Raw genomic sequence first — 22,135 nt, 5'->3', positions numbered from 1 at the left:
CACCAGGCTGCTGTTATCGAGAAGCCATGAGATAACGTGAGTGCACATCATTGACCTCTGGTTTCTAGAGGGCCCGAAACTCAGCTATCACCTCGGCATAGGTAGCACAGCTCCTGATGGCTTGGAAAGCATTCTGGCTGACTCTTGATTGCAGAACTTTGAGCTTTTCTTCATCAGAATCGATCAGGTCGGCAGTGACCTTGAGGAAGTTGCTGAAGCAGCTGATCCACTATTCATACTGTTCAGACGCTCCTGGAGATTGGGGGGTCCAGTTCTAACCAATCGGGGCACAGCAACTTCTCCATTACCGGAGAGATAATTTCTGTATATTAAATTGTTAGGCACTGCCAGTAACCACCAAGACTAGGCTGAGGGAATGATCGGCTTTAATATGCAGAAGAATGTTGCTGGCCTGGATCCAGGTATAGGAATGGAGGGAAGGGAGATGTGGCTCAACCTTTATGGCCCAAGACCACAGGGGAGGAGTCATAGGGTATGTGTCAACAGTAAGCGGGCCAGCTACATATATACAGTCATCAACAATAACAATGGAGGAAACATCACCATAGATACATTGGTGACACTTCGGGTCTGAGCCCTTCTTCAAGGAGTAAGCAGAATGATCCAAAAACAGAACATTTCAGAGTTCAGATGATGCTGGCTGAGGGAGGAATCCAGACCAAGAAAAGCTCTTCATTGGAATATGATAAGAGGATGGGTGAGAATTATTTATATTTGTGGGGGGGGAGAGAGAGAGAGAGAGAGAATCAGAACAGCAGAAGGCATTTGGGGGAAGAAGTGAGGAGAGGAGGAATTTTACCAAAGCCCAGAGAAGTTGATATTAATGCCATCTAGTTGGAGGGTGCCAAGTTGGAAGATGAGGTGTTGCTTTTTAAAACATCCCACCTCACTTCTTCCCCCATTGTCTTTCCCCAGCATCATCTCTCCATTCCCTGTCTCCTTTCAGATTTCAAATTTATTGCCAGACTACATACATGACATCACACACAACCCTAAGATTCTTTTTTTTCCTGCATGAGAGGCAGAATTTCCTAGTAGTGAAAAAAAACTGAACACAACATATACATGTAAACAAATAAAGAACTCTAAACAGATAATGAATGTAAACAAACTGTCTGTGCAATACAGAGAGAATAAAAAAAGAAAATCAATAAAGTGTACAAGTAAGAGTCCTTAAATGAGACCCTGATTGAGTTTGTTGAGGAATCTGATGTTGGAGGGGTAACAGCTGTTCCTGAACCTGGTGGTGTGAGTCTCGTGGCACCTATACCTCTTTGCAGATGGCAGCACTGAGAACAGAGTGCGTACTGGGTGATGTGGATCTTTGATGATTGCTGGTGCTACAGGCAGCATTCCCTGCAGATGTTCTTGATAGCATGGAGGGTTTTGCCTATCGTGTCCTGGGCTGTGTTTTGGAGGGCTTTACACTCAGGGTCCGTACCAGACCATTATGCAGCCAGCCAGCAAACTTTTTGTGGAAATTTGCCAGGATTTCTGGTGTCATACCAAACCTCCACAAACTCCTGAGGAAGTAAAGATGCTGACGTACTTTCTTCACGATTCCATTAGTGTGTTGGATCCAGGAAAGATCCTCTGAGATAGTGACTCCCAAGAACCTAAATTTGCTCACCCTTTACACCTCTGATCCCCCAATGATCACTGGATTATATGCCTCTGGCTTTCCCTTCCTGAAGTCAACAATCAGCTCCTTGGTTTTGGTGACATTGAGTGCGGTTGTTGTTGATGCACCATTCAGCCAAGTTTTCAATCTCCCTCCTGTATGCTGGCTCATCCCCTTCCTTTATACAACCCAGTACCATGGTATCATTGGAAAATTTGTAGATAGTGTTATTGTTGTACTGAACCACATGGTTGTAGGTGTAGAGCAGGGGGGCTAAGAACACAGCCCTGTGGTGGTCTGCTACTGATGAAGATTGTGGATGAGATGCTTTTACTAATCCTCACTGATTGTGGTGTGGAAGTGAGGAAATCCAGGATCAAATTACACAATGGGGTATTGAGTCCCAGGTCTTGGAGTTTGCTGATCAATTTTGAGCGGATGATGGTGTTAAATACTGAACTGGAGTCGATAAAGAGCATCCTGATTAGTCCAGGTGTTCCAGGGCTTTGTGTAGAGCCAGTGAGATGGCAGGTACTGTAGACATGTTGTTATGATAGGCAAACTTGAACATATCCATGTCGCCGCTGAGACAGGAGCAGATAGGCTTCATCACCAGCCTTTCAATACACTTCATCACTGTTGATGTAAGGGCTACTGGTCGATACTCATTAAGACAGGTTACTATGCTCTTCTTGGGTATTGGTATGATTAATACCTTTTTGAAACAGATGAGTACCACACCCTTCCTTAGTGAGATGTTGAAAATATCTGTGAATACATTGGTAAATTAGTCAGCACAGATTTTAATGCTTGGCCAGGTATTGTCTCTGGACCCAGTGGTTTCCTTGGACTCACTGTCTTGAAGGCAGTACATCCTTGGATAGAGACAGGATAGTATCCTAAGGGGTTGTGGGAGTACAGAGGGGTGGTTTGCTGATACTGTGGTGAAATCGGACATAGAAGGCTTGGAGTTCCTCTGGGAGTGCAGCTTTGCCGTCTACTATTGCACTGTATTTGTGTTATGTCATTTAGGCCCTGCCACAGTGTTCAGGTATCCTTTGTTGTTTCCATTTTCATCCAGAATCTCCACTTCATGGGTCATACCTGCTCCCTCTGTATTGGATATCCAGACTTAAATGCCTGTGGTCTGGCTCTCACCTGGTTCCAGGTTTCATTGTTCACCCAGGGCTTCTGGTTGGGGAAAATCCTGAACGATTTGGTGGGGACACACTCGTGCACAACTGTTTTGATGTTTGTTTCATCCAGACATAATCAATTCTCACCTCTCCCCCTTATCATATCCAATTAACACCTTTTGTTGGTTTGGATTCTTCCCCTTTCCAGCATTGTCTATATTCTGAGATTTCCTATTTTTTTTTGCTCATTCTGATTATTCCTTGAAGAAGGGCTCAGGCTGGAAGCATCAGCGATATATCTGTGATTCTGATTGATGCTGAGTTCCTCCAGCATTTTGGTGTGTTTTTTTACTAAAATCACAGCACCTGCAGTCTTTTGTGTTTCACTGGGATCTGTTATCCCCAGGAAATATTTGACACAAAATACAAACATTCAGGTCATGCCACCTGTTCAGAAATATTTGCATGGCTAAAAGTTATGACTAATGATTCAACTTAATATGGTCACCCATATTAACTTTCATTTAAAGACTGTTTCTTTCCTGTAGCCATCAGGCTACTGCATGAATCCCTCAGCAGTCCTCTCATGTTGCCTTGCCATATACTGATCGCTTTTTTCTCATTGTAAATCCATGCTCTTTTATGATGCTCTTGCCCTGCTACTTTGTATGGCAGTATGAATGTTGGAGTTGACTTGCTCAGGGAAGAACCCTGCTCAATCCACCAGGTATAATGTGACAGTAAAGTTGAAACCAGTTATGGTTATTCTCCTTATTGTTTCATCATTGTCATGCATTTCTGTGTTCATCATTTGTACAGTTTCTGTAAGAAACTATTTGCTGCCTTTCTCTGCTTCTCTTTTTGAGCTCTCAGCTAGTCATCAGTGATGCCATTAGTGTGTTTGGTCCAGGAAAAATCCTGGAGATAATGACTCCTAAGAACTTAAATTTTCTCACCCTCTCCCCAACCAGCCTATAATTTGCTGGAATATATCTATCACCCTTTTTAAATGAAATAATGACACCAGGTACTCTCGAGCCTTCTCTGATCTTGCTGTGATTGTGGTGGATATAAAGATCTCTGTCAAGGCCAAATCAATCTCCATTCTTGCCTCTCTCAGTAACCTGGGATGGGGGGGCGTGGCAAGATGGCGTAGAAGAAAGACCTTTCCCCAGCTGGATCATTAAATACCCAGTTTTAAAAAGCATAAAAGTGGTTAAAAATAAGATTTACAGTTATTTAAATAACAGTGAATTATGATGGCATCCAATGTGAAAAAAAATTAAACCTCAGCTTCAGAAAAAACTACCATATAAAAGAGCGGAAGAATTGAGGCCTACCTGCATAGCTGAATCCACGGAGTCATTGCTGGGAGTCTCGAAGCCTCAGGGGACTCCAGCCCTGTAGAGCGCGTCAGAAGAACCATAGACTTGTTGATCCAAACCAAGGCTTTTATTAACTAAAAGACTGGAGCATATCACAAGTAGGTCGACCAGTCTAGAATGACCTGGTCTGGCTTTGAGCAATCCTTTAAGACCTGCCAGTAGGTGTGGCTATGCTCTCAGCCAATCACAGTCATCCTACACTACAATCTGTACATATACACATTGGTGATAGAATCTGTACTACCACAAGCCCGTTCGAGTCTGACTCTGGCGCCGATCCTGCCTCCACAAGATGGTGCCGGCACATTGGTGAATTTGGCTGTTGCCACCCGCGCAGGTGGCATGACGATATGGGAACCCGCAACCTCACTGGGCGGCCCAGTGGCACACAGTGTAGCATCGGAGGACGCTCCTGCGCATCCAACAGCTTTGCTTGGCCTGCGTGGGGCATCGTGGGTCCGAGAACTGCTGGAGAAAGTGTGGGCTGTGGGGGAGCCTGAACGCCGGTGTCCTGAAGAGGTCAGGGTGCCAGCATCAGGTGTCCAGACCCGCAGCCATTCAGCCATGGGACCTACGATGACTGAGGAAGAAGAGGAACTTACCTTATTGGAATTCATCCAGGAGGAGGAGCTTACAGTTAAAGGAGGTGAATCTCAAAAATTGGAAGTGGAATCTGTGTTTACTGTTTTGGAAGGGATTGCTTGTTAAATGCATAATATGTCAAACAAATATCAAGTCAAGTGAATCAAGGATTTATGGAGATGAAAATAAAAATGAATACCTTGTGTGATGAAATGTTAAATGTGAAACAGGAAATGACTGTAGTCAAAAGTGATATTAATAGATGTATAAAATCAGTTGACACTGTGCAAGATAATTTTAAGAAAATTGAAACAGCCTTCTCTGAGTGTCAAACTCAGGTAGAACGTAATAGAGAAAAAGTGGTGCTTTTGTAGATTGAGGGATTCAAAAAAGAGATTTACTGAAGAAGATTGATTCATTTAAAAATCAAAGTCGAAGGAACAATGTGAAAATAGTTGGGCTCCCAGAGGACAATGAAGGTGCTGACCCTATAATTTTTTTAAGCACTGGATCCCAGAGGTTCTGGGTAAAGGTCTGGAGTTGGATAGGGCTCACAGAGCTCTGAGAAGAAAACCACTTCCAGGACAATCTTGATTCGTTGTTTAAAATATCAAGATAGAGAAATGATTTTATGTATGGCAGTGCAGAATGCACAGCAGAATCGATCTCCATTAATGGTTCAAAATAGCAGAGTGCTTTTTTATGTTGATTTGAGCCAAGAGGTTATCAGAAGATGATGGGAATTTAATACGGCCAAAGATATTTTGTGGCAAAAAGGCTACAAGTTTGCTTTTCGTTATCCTGCAATTCTGAAGGTTTTCTATGGAAATTTTCAATCTCAATTTTTTGAGAATGATCATGATGCTTGGGTTTTTGCTAATTCTTTGCTGGAATTGTGAAGAAATGGGTGTTCTCCTCCGTGTCTCCTAAGAGGAGGGTAAATGGAAATGAAAATGGACATGGGAATGGAAAGAATGGAAAGAAAGAAGAGTTAACACAAAGCCTTCTTGATGTTGAAGATCCCGAGCAGTCATTCGACTTGGAATCATTGAGCTGAATATATGGACTATATTCTATTGCGTTTGATTAAATAATAAATATGTATCTGGATGCCACTGAAAACTTTGATGGTCATCTGCCGCTAGTGGGTTTACCACACCCAGATTTATAGGGTATTACTACATTTGGGTGTTTTTTTTTTAATTTTTATGGGTTTTTTTGAGGGTTTTTCTTGGAAGAATTATAGAGAGGAGGATCATTTTATAATGTGTAAATATATTAGTAGTTAAAAAAAATGTCTAAATTTAATTTTGCAACTTTTAATGTTCAGGGGTTAAATAATCCAATTAAGAGAGAAAAAGAATATTGGCTTATATAAAAAAATGAAAAATGATTTTGCTTTTTTACAAGAAAAACATTTAACTGAGAAAGAACATTTGAAATTGAAAAGAGATCGGGTTGGTCATGATTTTTTTCTTTTAATTCTAAGGCAAGAGGAGTAGCAATTTTGATTCATAAAAATTTACCATTTGAATTGGAATCTTCAGAGGGGTATGCTGGCAGAGTATTAAGAGTGAACTGTAAAATTTTTGCTGTATCTTGGACTTTGTTGAATCTTTATGCCCCTAATATAGAGTTTATTTCAGAAGATTTTTTATTGTTAACTCAAACTAATGAAAATGTTTTAGTTGGTGGTGATTTTAACTGTGTTCTTGACTCTTTATTGGACAGAAATCCAAAAAGTATAAGGAAATCAAAGATGGCAACACAAATTAATGCGTTAATGAAAGATTTAAATTTGGTGGATATTTGGAGAAAAGTTAATCCTACAGAGAAAGATTTCTCTTTTTATTCTTCAAGACATGATTCATTTTCTAGAATTAATTTATTTTTGGTGTCAGCACATTTACAAGGTAGAGTATTACAAGCTGAATATAAAAGTAGAGTTATATCTGATCATTCATTATTACTTTTTTCCTGTGAAATTTCAGAGGTAGTACATCCGTCGTTTAGATGGAGGTTTAATGCAATGTTATTGAAAAAAAAGAGTTTGTTCCTTTTGTTAAAGAGCAAATTTCTTTATTTTTGACTGAAAGTGTTAATTCTGTGGATAGTCATTTTGTAATATGGGATGCTTTAAAAACTTATTTGAGAGGGAAGATCATTAGTTATTCTACGAAAGTTAAGAAACAATATATGGTAGAAAGTTATTGGTATTAGATGGAAATGAGGTTCAGGAATTGGAATCTCCATTTACAGATTTTGAAATTAAGGAAGTTATTCAGGAAATGCCTAATGGAAAGTCCCCAGGGGATGATGGATTCCCTGTGGAATTTTATAAACTCTTTTATGATGACTTTTCTAATGAATTTGAAGTGTTGAATCAAGTTATTGAAGATCAGAAGTTACCAGAATCATGTTCAAGTGCTTTAATAACTGTCATTCCAAAAAAAGATAGAGATCCATTAAAAGTGTCTTCATTTAGACCTATATCTTTATTAAATGTAGATTATAAAATTATAGTGAAAGTATTAGCTAATAGACTTGATAAATATTTACCCAAATTGGTACACATTGATCAAACAGGTTTTATTAAGAATAGAAATGCATCAGGCAATACAATTTGATTAATTACTTTGATCAACACGTTATTAATAAATAAAATTTATTAATTGACTCATTCAACTCGACAGGGCTGCCCATCATCACCAGCCTTATTTGCATTGGTTATTGAACTGTTAGCTCAGGCTATTAGACAAAATGAAGAAATTAGAGGGATGTTAAGAATGAAGAATATAAAATTAATTTATTTGAGGACGATGTGTAGGTATATTTGATGGAACTGGAATGGTCGTTGAAACAACTGTGCAAGAGTATTTGTCGAAATTTGGAGAATTATCAGGATATAAAGTTAATTAGGATAAAAGTGAAATTTTACCAGTAGGAGTGGGAGATTATTTTGAATTTAAAACAATTGCAAAATTAAGGTGGACAAGTAAAATTAAATATTTAGGTGTGTTTATGGATACAAATTATCAATCATTATATATCAATTAAATTATGTACCTGTATTAAGATGGATTAAAACAGATTTGATTAACTGGAAAGATCTTCCATTAACTTTGATTGGTTGGGTTAATTGTATTAAAATGAATATTTTTCTTCAAATTCAATATTTATTTCAGTCACTACCTTGTTTACTTTCTAAGGGCTTTTTTCAAGATTTGAATAAAGCAGTGCAAGAGTTTTTATGGAAAGGTAAATTAGCCTGAATGGCATTGCATAGACTTACATGCAAATATACATTGGGTGGACTACAATTACCACATTTTCAAAATTATTATGAAGTGGCCCAGTTGAAGTTTATTATTAGATTGATGGATTTGTATTAGCCTCCCAGCAGGGCTAAAGTGGAAATGACGAGTATATTTAGGGTTGAAATACATTAATTTATATTTTGTTGGAACTTAATTTTGTTACAGCAATATGATATGCTGATATTAAAACATTCATTAAAGATCTGGATTAAAAAAAAAGGGTGTTAGGGTCAAAAGATAAATTATCAATTTTAACTCCATTGTATAATAATCAGCTCATGTTTAATCATTTAAAGATTTGGGACTCTAAAGGTATAAAGATAATACAAGATTGTTTTGTAGAAGGGCAATTTTTTTCTTTTAATCAATTGAGAGAAAGATTTGATATACCTGTCAATTCTCTGTTTGCGTATTATCAACTTAGAGCTTTGATAAAAGATAATTATGGTAGAGAGATGATTTTACCTATTTTGTTGAGATTTGAATCTTTGATTTCCTCTATATCAAAATAGGGTTATATTTCAGTTATGTATAATTTGTTACAAGATAGTATGGATAAACCAGATTGAGAGAAATCTAACCTTAAATGGGAGAGTGATTTAGTATTTATTTTTTCCCGAAGATGATTGGGTGAATTTGTGTCAGGACAATGTAATTAAATTGACTAATGTACAATATGGAATGGTTAATTATAATTTTTTACATCAATTATATTTGACCCCGGAAAAGTTAAAAAAAATATGGGTTTAGTAATTCAGATTCTTGTTTTAGATGTGGCTCACGTATTGGAACTTTTCTACATGCTGTTTGAAATTGTGTTAAAGTTCAATCATTTCTGCAAGGAATTAAAGTAGTTATATAATTTTATATTACTGTTAGATCCAATGATTTTCTTGTTGGGAAATTTGTATTCGTTAAGAGGAATGGGATTGGATAAAATTCAAATTGCTGTTGTACATTTGGTGTTATCAGTAGCGCGTAAATATGTTGCTAGCACTTGGAAAGATGATACTGAGATTAATATAGCTCATTGGCATAATTAATTGAACGTATGGAAAAAAATTACTTATAATTTACATGATAATTATTCTTCTTTGTTAGTAAGTGGTCTCCGTATTTGAAATATCTACATTTAGATATACTTTGAAATGTTATTAATATTTACAATATTTTTATATATATCTAACTTATATATATTTTCCTTTTTTTTGCTCCCCTTAAGTTTCTTCCCACCATTTAAAATGTACCAGGAGTTATAGGTAATTTGGGTGTAATGGGCAGCATGGGCTTGTGGGCTGATATGGGTTGTTACTGTGCTTGTGTGTCTACATTTAAAAAATTTTTAAAAATTAAAATTAATTGTCCAATGTGGACTTGGCTAGTGTTCCGAATCTACTCTTCCAGCTCCTTCCTACGTTGTAATTTGCCAGCCCCTATTTTAAAACTTTCCTTAGAAGTTCATACTTATTTTTATTCATAACTGTCTCAAAATTTAAGGAATTGTGATCACTGTTCTTATATGCTGTCCAACTGAAACCCAATCACCTTGTCGGGGTGGGAGGGTGGGATGGGTGTTAATGTAAAATTTCCTTTGATTATTTCTATACTGTATGTTATGTCTTTGTTATCTTTTAAATAAAGTTTGAAAACAAAGTAACCTGGGATAGATTCCATCGGGCCCTGGGGACTTATCCACTTCAGTGTTCTTCAATTAATGTATCACCTTCTCTTGATATCAATGTGCCCTAGAGTATGAACAAACCACACTGATCTCACAGTTCGCCATATGCTTTCTCCTTGGTGAATACTGATGCAAAGTATTCATTTAGTACCTTGCCCACTTCCTCTGGTGGCAGGCATATATTTGTCCTTTGACCTTGAATAATCCTTTCCTCTCCCTGGCTATCTTTTTGTTTTTAATGTCTGCAGAAAATATCTTGGTATGTTCTTTAATCCTACTTGCCAAGGAATTTTCATGGCCTTAGAACCTCACCCTCTTCTCTGTTTAATCATTTCTTGCATTCTTAATACTCTCAGGACCCTCTCTGATTTCAAATTCCCAAATCTTGCATATGATTCCTCTTTATGACTATCTTTCTTTCTTACAACATCTCTCGTCATGGTCCCCTAAACTTGCCGTACTGTCTTTCTGCCTCACTGGAACACTAAGTCTTGAAAACTGATCAATTGGTCTGTGAAGAACTCCCACATGGGATGGCATGATTGGTGTAGCAGTTAGCGCAACGCCATTACAGTGCCAGTGATTGGGACTGGAGTTCAAATCCCGCACTATCTGTAAGAAGTTTGTATGTTCTCACCATGTCTGCATGGGTTTTCCCCAGGGGCACCAGTTTCTTCCCACCATTTAAAATGTACCAGGAGTTATAGGTAATTTGGGTGTAATGGGCAGCATGGGCTTGTGGGCTGATATGGGTTGTTACTGTGCTTGTGTGTCTACATTTAAAAATTTTTTAAAAATTAAAATTAATTGTCCAATGTAGACTTGGCTAGTGTTCCGAATCTACTCTTCCAGCTCCTTCCTACGTTGTAATTTGCCATCCCCTATTTTAAAACTTTCCTTAGAAGTTCATACTTATTTTTATTCATAACTGTCTCAAAATTTAAGGAATTGTGATCACTGTTCTTATATGCTGTCCAACTGAAACCCAATCACCTTGTCACACTCTTATCTCAATGCAAGACCTATTCCCCCCTTCACTGGTTGGACACTCCATACAGTTTCAGGAAATGTTTTTGGATCCACCCAATAAATTTTAACCCATTTTTTGACTCTTGCACTACCTGTGAATAATGGGGAAATTAAAGTCACTCACTAAGATATTCCCATTGCTTTGACGTCTTTCCATTATCTGCCAACGTATCTGTCTTTCTGTCTCCCACTGGCTATTGGAAGGCCTAAATTATAACTCCATCATAGTATCATTCTCTTCCCCGATTTCCTTATTGGATGAGTCCCTCAGCTGTGACATTCTCCTTAATTAGTAATGAACAACTCCCTCACCTCTTACATCTCTGTCTATTGTGTGTGGAACATCATAACACTGAAATTTTGAGCTGCCAGTCCTCCCCTCCCCCCCCCCCCCACTCCCCTCTCAATCAAGTCTCAGTAATTGCCACAATATCATAGTTCCTGGCACGAATTCAGGTTTAAGTTCATCTGACTTATTTGTTATACCCATTACAAGAAAACACATCCCATTAATGCCACTGCGCTGGTTTTTTCAATTGGATTTCATTGCTTAACTCTTACCTTCCCCTCCATACCGCTACTTTCAGGCCTGTTGCTCTGGTTCCCACCCACTGCTACATTAATGCAAATCCTTCATAACATTAGAAAATCTCACCTCTGAGGATATTGGTGCTCTCTGGTTCAGGTGGATTCCATCTTTCTTGTTATGTAACCATGTACCAATAACCCATGCAGCTGAAGCCCTCCCACCTGCACCAGCTTCTTATTCTTGCCTTACTATCACATGACAGTTGGGGGACATTCTCTTTGCACAATTTCATCTCTCTTACTGAATGTATTGTTCATATCCTATGGTCCATGACCTCTGACGGCTTACCCTCCCTTTTCACAATGTCCTGGGTCTGTTCTGAGAAGCCTGCTTTGAGATCCTGGTACCAGAGTAGCAACACATCATCTTGCAAACTTGCTCATACCGATGGAAATGCCTACCTTTTCCCCTGATGAAATAGTTTCTATTATTGTAGACTTTGCCGTACCCTGCTGTACAACAGAGCCTGCTGTCGTGTCGCTCATCTGCCTGTTGCTGTCATTTTCACTTGAGAGGCTATCCCCTCCCCATTTCCCAGCAGCATCCAAAACAGAATGGTTGTTCGAGGAGAGCAGACATTGGAGGTTGCTACAATATCTGCCTGCCACTCATGGCCATCAGCCTAATCTTGGGTGTGCTCACCTCCCTGAAACCTCTCCTCCTGAATGATCGTCAGTGAATCCAACTGAATGGAGCCATAGCTGGACACTCTTCCTGCAGACAAACTCATCAGGGATATGACCATTCTCTGATTTCACACTTCAAAGAGAAGGAGTATGATCACACGATTGTAGCAACCCATCTGGTTCACTCATGCCCAGAGGCAGTCCAGCTCTCCATTCTCTATAATTCAAAACAGTGACCTCAGTGACACATAAGCTACTTAGAGGATAATGATAATGAACATTTATTGTCATACACCCAAGCACAATGTACAGATGCACAAAAAAAATCTTGCTGCAGCCAAACAGCAAGATACACTAATTACAGAAGTATAAATTAAGTGGCCATATTAAGCAAAGACAGAAAAAGAGATAATAAATCTAAAAGCATAGGTGAATAGATATTCAAAATTGCAGTTAATGCCTGAAAAAAAGTGATGCTTCAATAATACAGACAGATCTTTTGTTGCTCTGGGGGAGTTTATGGTTGGGGGTAGGGTAGAATGGGGAGGTTAAAGAGCCCTGTTGGGGAAAAAAACCTGTTTTTAAACCTTGGGGTCCTACTCTTCATTATCCTCCAAAAGTGGTTCCATTAAGAATTCTCCGTTTTGGAGATCTGCCAATTCACCGCATTCACAAAGATAGATTTCTGGATATAAAGAGAATGTTAAGAGATACATGAATAGGGCAAGAAAGTCGTGTTGAGGCAAAGGACCAGTCATGTTCTTTTGAATGGTGGGGTAGGAATAAGTGGCAGAGTGGCCTCCTCCTGCTTCTATCCTTTCCACTGTTATTTGTGCAACAATGCTTCGAACCATGGCTTGCCAAAATGGAAGCAACCCTTGTCTAGTAACTGATCCACAGTATCCTCAAACAAATGGTTGTATATTACACTGGCTGTTATAACATACCATTTTTTGTTCATGCATATGGATTTCAGCAAGACAGCATCTTTGATAAGGTACCCCATGCAAAGCTTATTGAGAAAACAAGGATGCATGGGATCCAAGGAGACATTGCTTTGTGGATCCAGAACTGGCTTGCCAACAGAAGGCAAAGAGTCGTTGCCGACAGGTCATATTCTGCATGGAGGTCAGTGACCAATGGTGGTCCTCAGGGATCTGTTCTGGGACCCTTACTCTTCTTGATTTTTATAAATGACCTGGATGAGGAAGAGGAGGGAAGGGTTAGTAAGCTTGCTGATGACACAAAGGTTGAGAGTAGTGTGGAGTGCTGTCAGATGTTACAGTGGGATATTTTGGTAGGTCAAATATGATAGCAGAATATAGTATTAATGGTAAGACTCTTAGCAGTGAAAATGATCAGAGGGATCTTAGGGTCCAAGTCTATGGGACACTCAATCTAGCTGTGCAAGTTCACTCTGTGGTTAAGAAGGCATACGATGTATTGGCCGCCTTTAATCGTGGAATTGAATTTAGGAGCCGAGAGGTAATGCTGCAGCTATAGAGGACCCTGGTCAGACCCCACTTGGAGCACTGTGCTCAGTTCTGGTTACCTCACTACTGGCAGGATGTGGAAGCCATGGAAAGGGGACAGAGGAGATTTACAAGGATGTTACCAGGATTGGGGAGTATGCCTTATGAAAACAGGTTGAGTGAACTTGGCTTTTTGTCCTTGGATGAGAGGTGACCTGATAGAGGTGTATAAGATCAGGAGAGGCATTGATCGTGTGGATAGTCAGAGGCTTTTTCTCAGGGCTGAAATGATTGCCACAAAAGGACAAGTGTTTAAAGTGTTGGGGAAAAGGTACAGAGGAGATGTCATGGGTAAGTTGTTTTGTGCAGAGAGTGGTGGGTGTGTGGAATGGGCTGCCCACTATGGCGGTGGAGGCGGATATGATAGGGACTTTCGAAAAACTTTTGGATAGGTACATGGAGCTTAGAAAAATAAAGGACTATGGGTAAGCCTAGTAATTTCTAAGGTAGGGATACATTTTGGCACAACTTTGTGGGCCAAGGGGCCTGTATTGAGCTGGAGGTTTTTTTATGTTTGTATTTACTGTTTGCATCCCAATAATTTAAAATTTCATCCAAGCTGCTCTTGAGACCTCTACAGTGCTTTACAGGGATAACTGTCTGAATTTCTTGTGAAATTTCCACTAATGAAGTAGTCATTATGTCAATCTGTATTATTAATGACTTACTGTCAACCAGGACTGTGATGCGAAAAATCCAGTTGATTCTTGCCACTTGTAATGTGATGCGATATGAATCAAATGCTCCATCGCTTTGGTTAGTTTTGATGCTGTGTGTTGTCCCTGGATTCTTTTGTCAAGCTTTCTCCTCAAATATACAGGTGTCACTGCCTGATGTTTTTGCTCTGTGTTTGAACTTGTACAGTGTTACTAAATGCCTTTCCTTCTGGCATGGATAGCCTTTTGTCTATTTAAAGGAAAATAGACATGGAGATTGGCTGCCATCACATTGGGAAAGGCACCCATGTTGCGCAGACTTCATTTCTCAGTTGCTTTAACTATCTTCAGATTTATGTCTGACAATGGACCAGAAACTGGAACTTTTTTCACTGATGCTTCCATCGAGGTTGAAATCTGCCATGCCATTGCTTCTCCCATTTCCATGATGCTCTTCTCAATCACAAGGCTGTAGATTAGACATTCTCGCTGCTTCCATGATTGAGAGGCTCTAGCTGTTGTTCAGCAAGTTCAGACAGTGTCTTACTTTCTCTTGGAGCAGCGATCAAAGGCTGCATATTATCATCAATGTGGCTTTCCACCTCAAGAATAGTATTAGCCAGTAACACTGCAGATTGTGGTAAACAAACAAGGTTAGCTTTCATTTCCGGGTTGCCTTTATGGGCTGCCTGAGCTGGAGCTGCCATTTTGTCTTACTTCCCCTCTAAATGGTAGCACTGAACTTGACCCTTTATATATCTTAATGTTCCCCATCAGAGTGCAGACTAACATTGCCTGCCCTGTTTATGCAGCAATTTGCTGCTATCACTTCTTTTCCCTCCTTCTTGCTTCTTACATCAGATACTCACCAACTACGGCAGGGCTCACAGGCCAATACATCCTGCAAGGCATCATAAATGGCTGTGACAGTCCACTCCATGATGAGCTGAACACCTTTTATACTCACATGGAAAAGGATATTTCAACAGTACCTGTGAGAATCCCTGCAGAAGCTGGCGACCCTGTGATATTCATTTCAGAGCCCAACTTCAGAACATCTTTCAAGAGGGTTAATGCTCGCAGGTTTCCGCCTGCATCAAAAGGGCATCAGTTCTCCTGGTGCCCAAGAAAACTGAGTGAGCTTCCTCAATGACTATCACCCAGTAACACTTTCATCTACTATGATGAAATGCTTTGAGCAGTTGGTCATGGCCAGAATTAACTCATACCTAAGTAAAGACATGGACATTGTTCAATCACCTACTGTCACATTTGCACCACAGCAAATTCAATCTTACAGGCTCTGCTCTCAGCCATGGATCAACTAGATAACAGCAACAAGTACATCAGGCTGCTTTTCATTGATTACAGCTCAAATTTCAACACCATCATCCTCTCAATACTGGCCTGCAACTTTCAAAACCTGGGGCTCGGCACCTCCCTCTGCAACTGGATGCTTGACTTCCTCATTGGAACAGCACAGTCAGTGTGGATTGCTAACAATGTCTCCTCATGTACAATCAACAAAAGTGCACCTTAAGGATGGATGCTAAGCCCACTGCTGTTCTACTTACACCCATGATGACTTGGCTAATCTACAAATTTGTCAACGACACGATGGGCATCAGCAGAACCACAGCTGGCAATGAGGAAGCTTATAGGAGTGAGATAGATCAGCTAGTTGAGTGGTGTCACAGTGTCTACTTTGTACTCACTGTTAGCAAAACTAAGGAAATTATGGTGGACTTCATGAAGAGGAAACCATGAGGACACAAAGCAGTCCTCATCGAGGGGTCAGCAGTGAAATGGTTTAAGAACATTAAATTCCTGTGTATCAACATTTCTGAGGATCTTTTTTGGGGACCTCATATTGATCTAATCATGAAGCCAGCAGCTATACTTCATGAGGAGTTTGAGAAGATTTGGTATGTAACCAAAGACTCCTGCAAACTTCTACAGGTGTACAATGGAGAGCACTCTGACGGGATGCATCACTGTCTGGTGTGGAGGTATCAATGCACAGGATTGGAGAAGGCTACACAGAGTTGTGAACTTGGCCAGCACCATCATGGGCATCAATCTTCACTCCATTAAGGATATCTACTAGAGGTGTTTCAAGAAAGCATCCTCTATCATCAAGGACCCTCGCCACCCTCTTCTCACTGAGGCCATTCCCTCTTCTCACTGTTACCATTAGGAAGGAAGTGCAGGAGCCTTTAGCTGAACACCCAATGGTACAAAAATGGCTTCTTGTTTTGTGCTAATTTTTTAAAAAATAGTGTATTTATGAAAATGTAATTTATAGCAAATTTTTCACCTGTATGCACAACATTGCTGCTGCAAAACAATGAATTTAATGACACATTCATGATAATAAATTCTGATTCTGATTCTTGTCCCTCACTGGCATGCGTGTAAATTTATCATTCGATGCATGCTCTTACTGCCATCTTATCCATGGAGTTCTTGGGGCATTCTGATAAGTCATGCTCTGGAGACGCAGCAAAAAAAAACCCACCTCCACCTTTTTTATAGGTGGTCATCCACATTAATAAGTGAGACCATCATTGATTGTGTTATCTTTGGAGGCCTGTGGAGTGAGTGAAGTTTCACTAGATGTAGAAAGAATATGGCACTTACATTCCAAATAAACATTCAAGAGTCTTAAACTAACAATCCAATGACCTGAATCCAAGTCCCTTCATGGTAGCTTTGGTATTTAAATTCAATTAATATTTTGATTTATTTCATACAAATGATCACATTCCCTCATGACATTTATATGTCTATATATAAATGTATGACAGCTGTACCATATGAGAGCTAACATGGGATAGAACTGTATTCAGGCTGTGATCATTGAATTTCTGTTCAACTTCAGAATTCTTAATTTCTCTAATTATGATTTGGGACTGCAGCCTCTCGATGCTGAGATGGCGTCATTACCATCATAGATGCAGGGAGTTAAATGGAGTGAGGAGAGCATGATGTGTCTCAGGCAGAGCCCAGGGAAGATTCTCCAAATATTTTAGTTTGGACGACTCTCATTAATAAGCCCACTGGTGTCAATAATGAGGATGGGATCAAAATAAAATTATAATTGATGACACCTGAAGGACAGCATGGTTGGATTAATGGTTAGTGCAATGCCTTTACAGCACCAGTGATCGGGACGAGGGTTCTACATCTGGTTATACTTCACTCACTCCACAAGGCCTCCTTACTATCTGTATGTTCTCCCCATGACTGTATGGATTTTCCCCAGGGGCTCTGGTTTCCTCCCACCATTCAAGAAGTACCAGGGGTGTAGGTTAATTGGATGTAAATTGGGTGGAATGGACTTGTGGGCTGAAATGGCCTGTAAATGTATGTCTACATTTTAAAAATTATTATTTAAAAAAATTGACAGCCAAATGCTGCAAAATATTTAAAGAATAATTATCAGTAAAACCTTGCTCATGAGATGTCAATTCCTAGTACAGTATGCCTATTGGACTTTGCTTTCAATCTTGGCTAAGCAATGGATCTCAGTCCCAAATCCAGCAGTGCCATGCAGGAATGATCTCACAATGTCAAGAAATCAACCTTTGTTTGGATACTACCAGGCTATAAACAGATCCTGCAATCCATCCTGCTCTGCTTTGTGGCATGAAACAAAAAGACTGGTGTAAAGGATATATGGAGATATGGTCAAACAAATATAAAATAATTGGGTAGACAACAGGTTAACATGATGTAATTTTCTGTCCACAGCATAGCTAAACCATGTGCTTGAATTATAATTGTAAAAATATTCTTCATCTGAACCACATAGCTGGTCAAAGGTGTAATTTTTCCGGTTTTTGGACGTGGCAATAACTGTCAATCCCAGTCTGTTTTCAACATAAGCCAGGCTATTATAATGATGTTTTCACAAGATTCTTGTTTGGTCCTGTTAGTATCCATTGTTTTTGCAATCTCCAATCTTAATTTAAGAAGAAACTATTCATATTTAAAAAATCTTTCAGCAAATTTAGAAACTTTTAACTAGTCTTTTCAACGTCCTTCTGTAGCAACTCTACTTGCAGCAACACACCATTTAACAATAGATTTTATTTTGAGATTTCTGCTGTCTATTCTGGTTGGAATAACATCAATGTGACTGGTTTGCTTTTTGAGGCTGTGCAATTTAACGGAGTTGAGCTGCAGCTCATAAAAAACGTCTGCTTTATTTATGAGCCAAAATTCTGTGCAATGTTACAAACACTGTTAAACTGCATATAGGGAACCAAAACGAGTTTGCCACTTCATTAGCAAGCCTCCTGAGTGATACTCCCTCTGGAAATTCTGCCTCTCATAAACAAGACTGCCATCGGGCTCTTTTCCAATAGACTACTGGCTGCTTTCCCCTGAGACACTTCTTGCTCCTAACAGTATTGTTAAGTATTCTGATGCAACTGGGGCTTGATTTTTCCCCAGGCAAGCAGAAGCTGATTTGCAGGTAATTTTTTTTATTCACTTCTTGTAAATCTACTTCCATGCAAATTGGACATTTTCCCTTGTGGAAGTAGAAATAGAACATTTGCTTATTTACCAAGCAGAATTACTTTCACCATTTGACAACAACTGCTACAAAATAGGGAGGGAATTTTAAATATGTGCTAAAGATATAATATTTTTGGATAAATGCAATCTATTTTGTACCTTGAAGGACATTTGATTATGTAAGGTCTATCTCTCTTCAAGGTCAGACCTTGTGAAGTAAGGTGATATGTAGCAAGGCAGGTAACAAGGTTCATACAAACAGGATTAAGAAAAAAAACTAGGGGGTCAAGTGATGGAAACAGACCAGCAGAGAGTAGAAGGCTGTGTTCCACAAGCATTAGTTCTGGGATGGATGTTAAGTCCCTATGAATTTCAATATGGATAAATGTGAGGTAATGTATTTTGGTAGGAAAAATAAGGGCTAAGAAATGTGATCACATACAGTAAAACCCCTGGTAGATGATGGATAAGTGGATTCTCTGGTTGCATAGGATTGTTTCATGATTGACAAACTAACAGTGAGACACCAAATTTAATCTTCCGTATATTTTGCCTATTTATTTTACGCAACTTTTTTTGCCGGTTGCTTGAATTCTGGATTACAAGGATTTTACTGCATTACTATTTGGATCAGTGCTATGCAATTAAAAATCTCTTTCTGGGAGTGAAATGCAAAGATAATTTCTGGATTATTTTGGATCACTGCAGTAATAGTACTGTGAATTTCCTGGCAGGAAGTGTGCTCCTGCTTCAGATATCATTTTACTGTCTGACATTCATCAGATGATATTGTTGCCCGTTCATCAAGCAAAATTAGTTTGAACCATTCATCGTTGGTCTCTACCTACTTTCATTCAGCAGCATCAGGGAAACCCCTGATTTAGTCCTTTTGATATCTTATGTCCTCTAATTACCTCAAAACTCTCCCATTGATTTATCCTATCAACTTGCCTAACCTTGATTGCCAAATGTTCAAGATCCAACTCACCAATCATTCTAGACCAAATTCTCCATTCATCCCGCAACCGAAAGATTGGATCACGCCAGGCCAAGACTCAATCATCCCATCCTACAAAGACTTTGACCCTTGAACTTGCCCAGACCCAAACCTGCAACCAATGTAATCCACAGACTCACAGTCGATACAAACTCTAAACTCACCATTACTCCTGATCTCCTTGTCCACTGGCCTCTGGGGTTTTACAGGCCGTTCGTTCCCCATTCTTTAATTCTAAACCAGGTCCACCCACCCACTCTCATCCTTGATCCCAACCTCTTTTCCTCCTCCAACTCACTGAACTAACTCTCAGCGAAATCTCCTCCTCAAGATGTCAGATTAGACTTTGCTCCCTAAAAGGAAATATTTATTTTTGTACTTATTGCACTTTGCAATGTGTGATGGGAGAAAGATTTAGGAGGTACTATTGTAGCCCACTGCAATATGTGGGCCAAGGGATGAACAGAATCTTTGAAAATAAGAATCAAAATGAGTGTTAAAGTGAAAGAATCTGAAAATACAAATGCTAATAATTTTACAAGCCTTGTTTTAAGTAGGCAGATTGCCATTCAGTTTCTGAAATGGTTGGTTGGACTGGTACAATGAATTAAATTTGAGTAAAGTTTAAAACCTTTTTGTACCCCAATCTTCAAGATGTCCCCCTGAGCTTATTGCAGGAACTATTATGGCCAGCTTCAAGCATAGCCAACTAAAATAAGAACCTGAGTTAAATGTGGGTTGACAAATCAATGGGCGATGTCATCACGATTGAAACTCAAAAGAGAGTTTCCAGCAGTTGGGAGGGTGGAACATTAGATCTCACAATGAGGTAAGGTCATGTCATGGCAAGTATGAAGAAGGTCAGACTTCAAAACTTCAGATTTAATGTCAGGGTACATACATGACATCACATACAACCCTGAGATTATTTTTCATGTGGGTCAGGCAGACTACCACCTATCTGTAACTGTAAACTGCACTCAAGAAGAAAGATATGAAGACAAAAGGAGAAGTGTAAACAAACTGCAATACAGGAAAAATATAAATATTCAGTGATAAATAATGTGGAAAGTAAGAGGGCTTAAATGAGTTTTTGAATTTGTTGTTTAGACATCTGTTGATGGAGGGGGAGCAGCTATTGTTGAACCTGGTGGTGTGAGTCTTGTGGCACCTATACCTCTTTCCCGATGGCAGCAGTGAGAATGGAGCATTTCTTGGGTGGTGTGGATCCTTGATGATTGCTGTTGCTCCCTGACAGCTGTGTTCCCCGTAGATGTTCTTGATGGTGGGGAGAATTTTGCCTATGATGGACTGGGCTGTGTGCACTGCATTTTGCAGGGCTTTCCACTTAGAGATATTGATATCTCCATACCAGACCGTGATGCAGCTGGTCTGCACACTTTCCACTACATATCTGTGGATATTTGTTAATGTCCATTTACCTACTGAACCTCTGCAAACTTCTGAGGAAGTATAGGGGCTGATGTGCTTTCTTCACAATGTCATTAGTGTGTCTGAGCTAGGAAAGATCCTACGAATTAGTAACTCCCAGTAATCTGCCTCTGATCCCTCAATAATCACCAGATTGTGAACCTCTGTTTTCCTAAAATCTACATTCAGCCCTTTTGTATTGGTGACGTTGAGTGAAAGATTGTTGTTAGTACACCATTCAGCCACGTTTTCAATCTCCTTCCTGTATGCTGACAGATCACCCTTGTTTAAACAGCCCACTTCTATGGTACTGCTAGCAAATTAGTAAATGGTGTTGTAATGGTACTGAGCCACACAGTTGTCAGTGTAGAATGATAAGAGAAAGGGTTAAGTAGGCAACCCTGTGGTGCTCCGGTAATGATGGAGATCGTGGGGGAGCACTGCACTGATTGGGGTCTGAAGATGAGGAAATCCTCATTGGCAAATATTATGTTGGAGTTGGGCTGAATATTGCAACCAAGGATGGATCTGTAATCATAGGAATAGGTATGGGGCAAGCCTCACAGAGGCAGAACATAAGTGAGAATCTTGGACACTGGAAGAGGATTGTTTAGACTGCGGGAGGGATGCGGGGTTAGGTCTTCATAGCCTGGAATAGGTTTGGACTTCATATGTTTAGATTTGGCATGGCAATATGTGGTCATATTTTATAATGTCAAAGGGAATATAAATTAGCTGAGGTACCAGCACATTTAGTTATCAAGATAGGGACAAGAAAACAGCAGAAAATATTTGAAGCGATCAGACGGTTGTTCTATGGAGAGAGAGCAATAAGGAAGTCAAAGAGAGGGCGATAAGAATTCTCCTGTTTGTAGGAGAAGGAGAAAAGCATTTACTTTTTGGAATCTGTCTGTCACGCTTCACTTTCAATCACCCAGCACTTCTGAAAGCTGTGAAGCTGCAGAGAATTTCAAATTGTCATGTGGCAAACTGCACTCTCAAAGCTGA

The sequence above is a fragment of the Narcine bancroftii genome, chromosome 1 (assembly GCF_036971445.1).
Source record: "Narcine bancroftii isolate sNarBan1 chromosome 1, sNarBan1.hap1, whole genome shotgun sequence".
Taxonomy (NCBI): Eukaryota; Metazoa; Chordata; class Chondrichthyes; order Torpediniformes; family Narcinidae; genus Narcine; species Narcine bancroftii.
The sequence above is the reverse complement of the archived record's forward strand: the minus strand, read 5'-3'. Positions refer to the sequence as shown.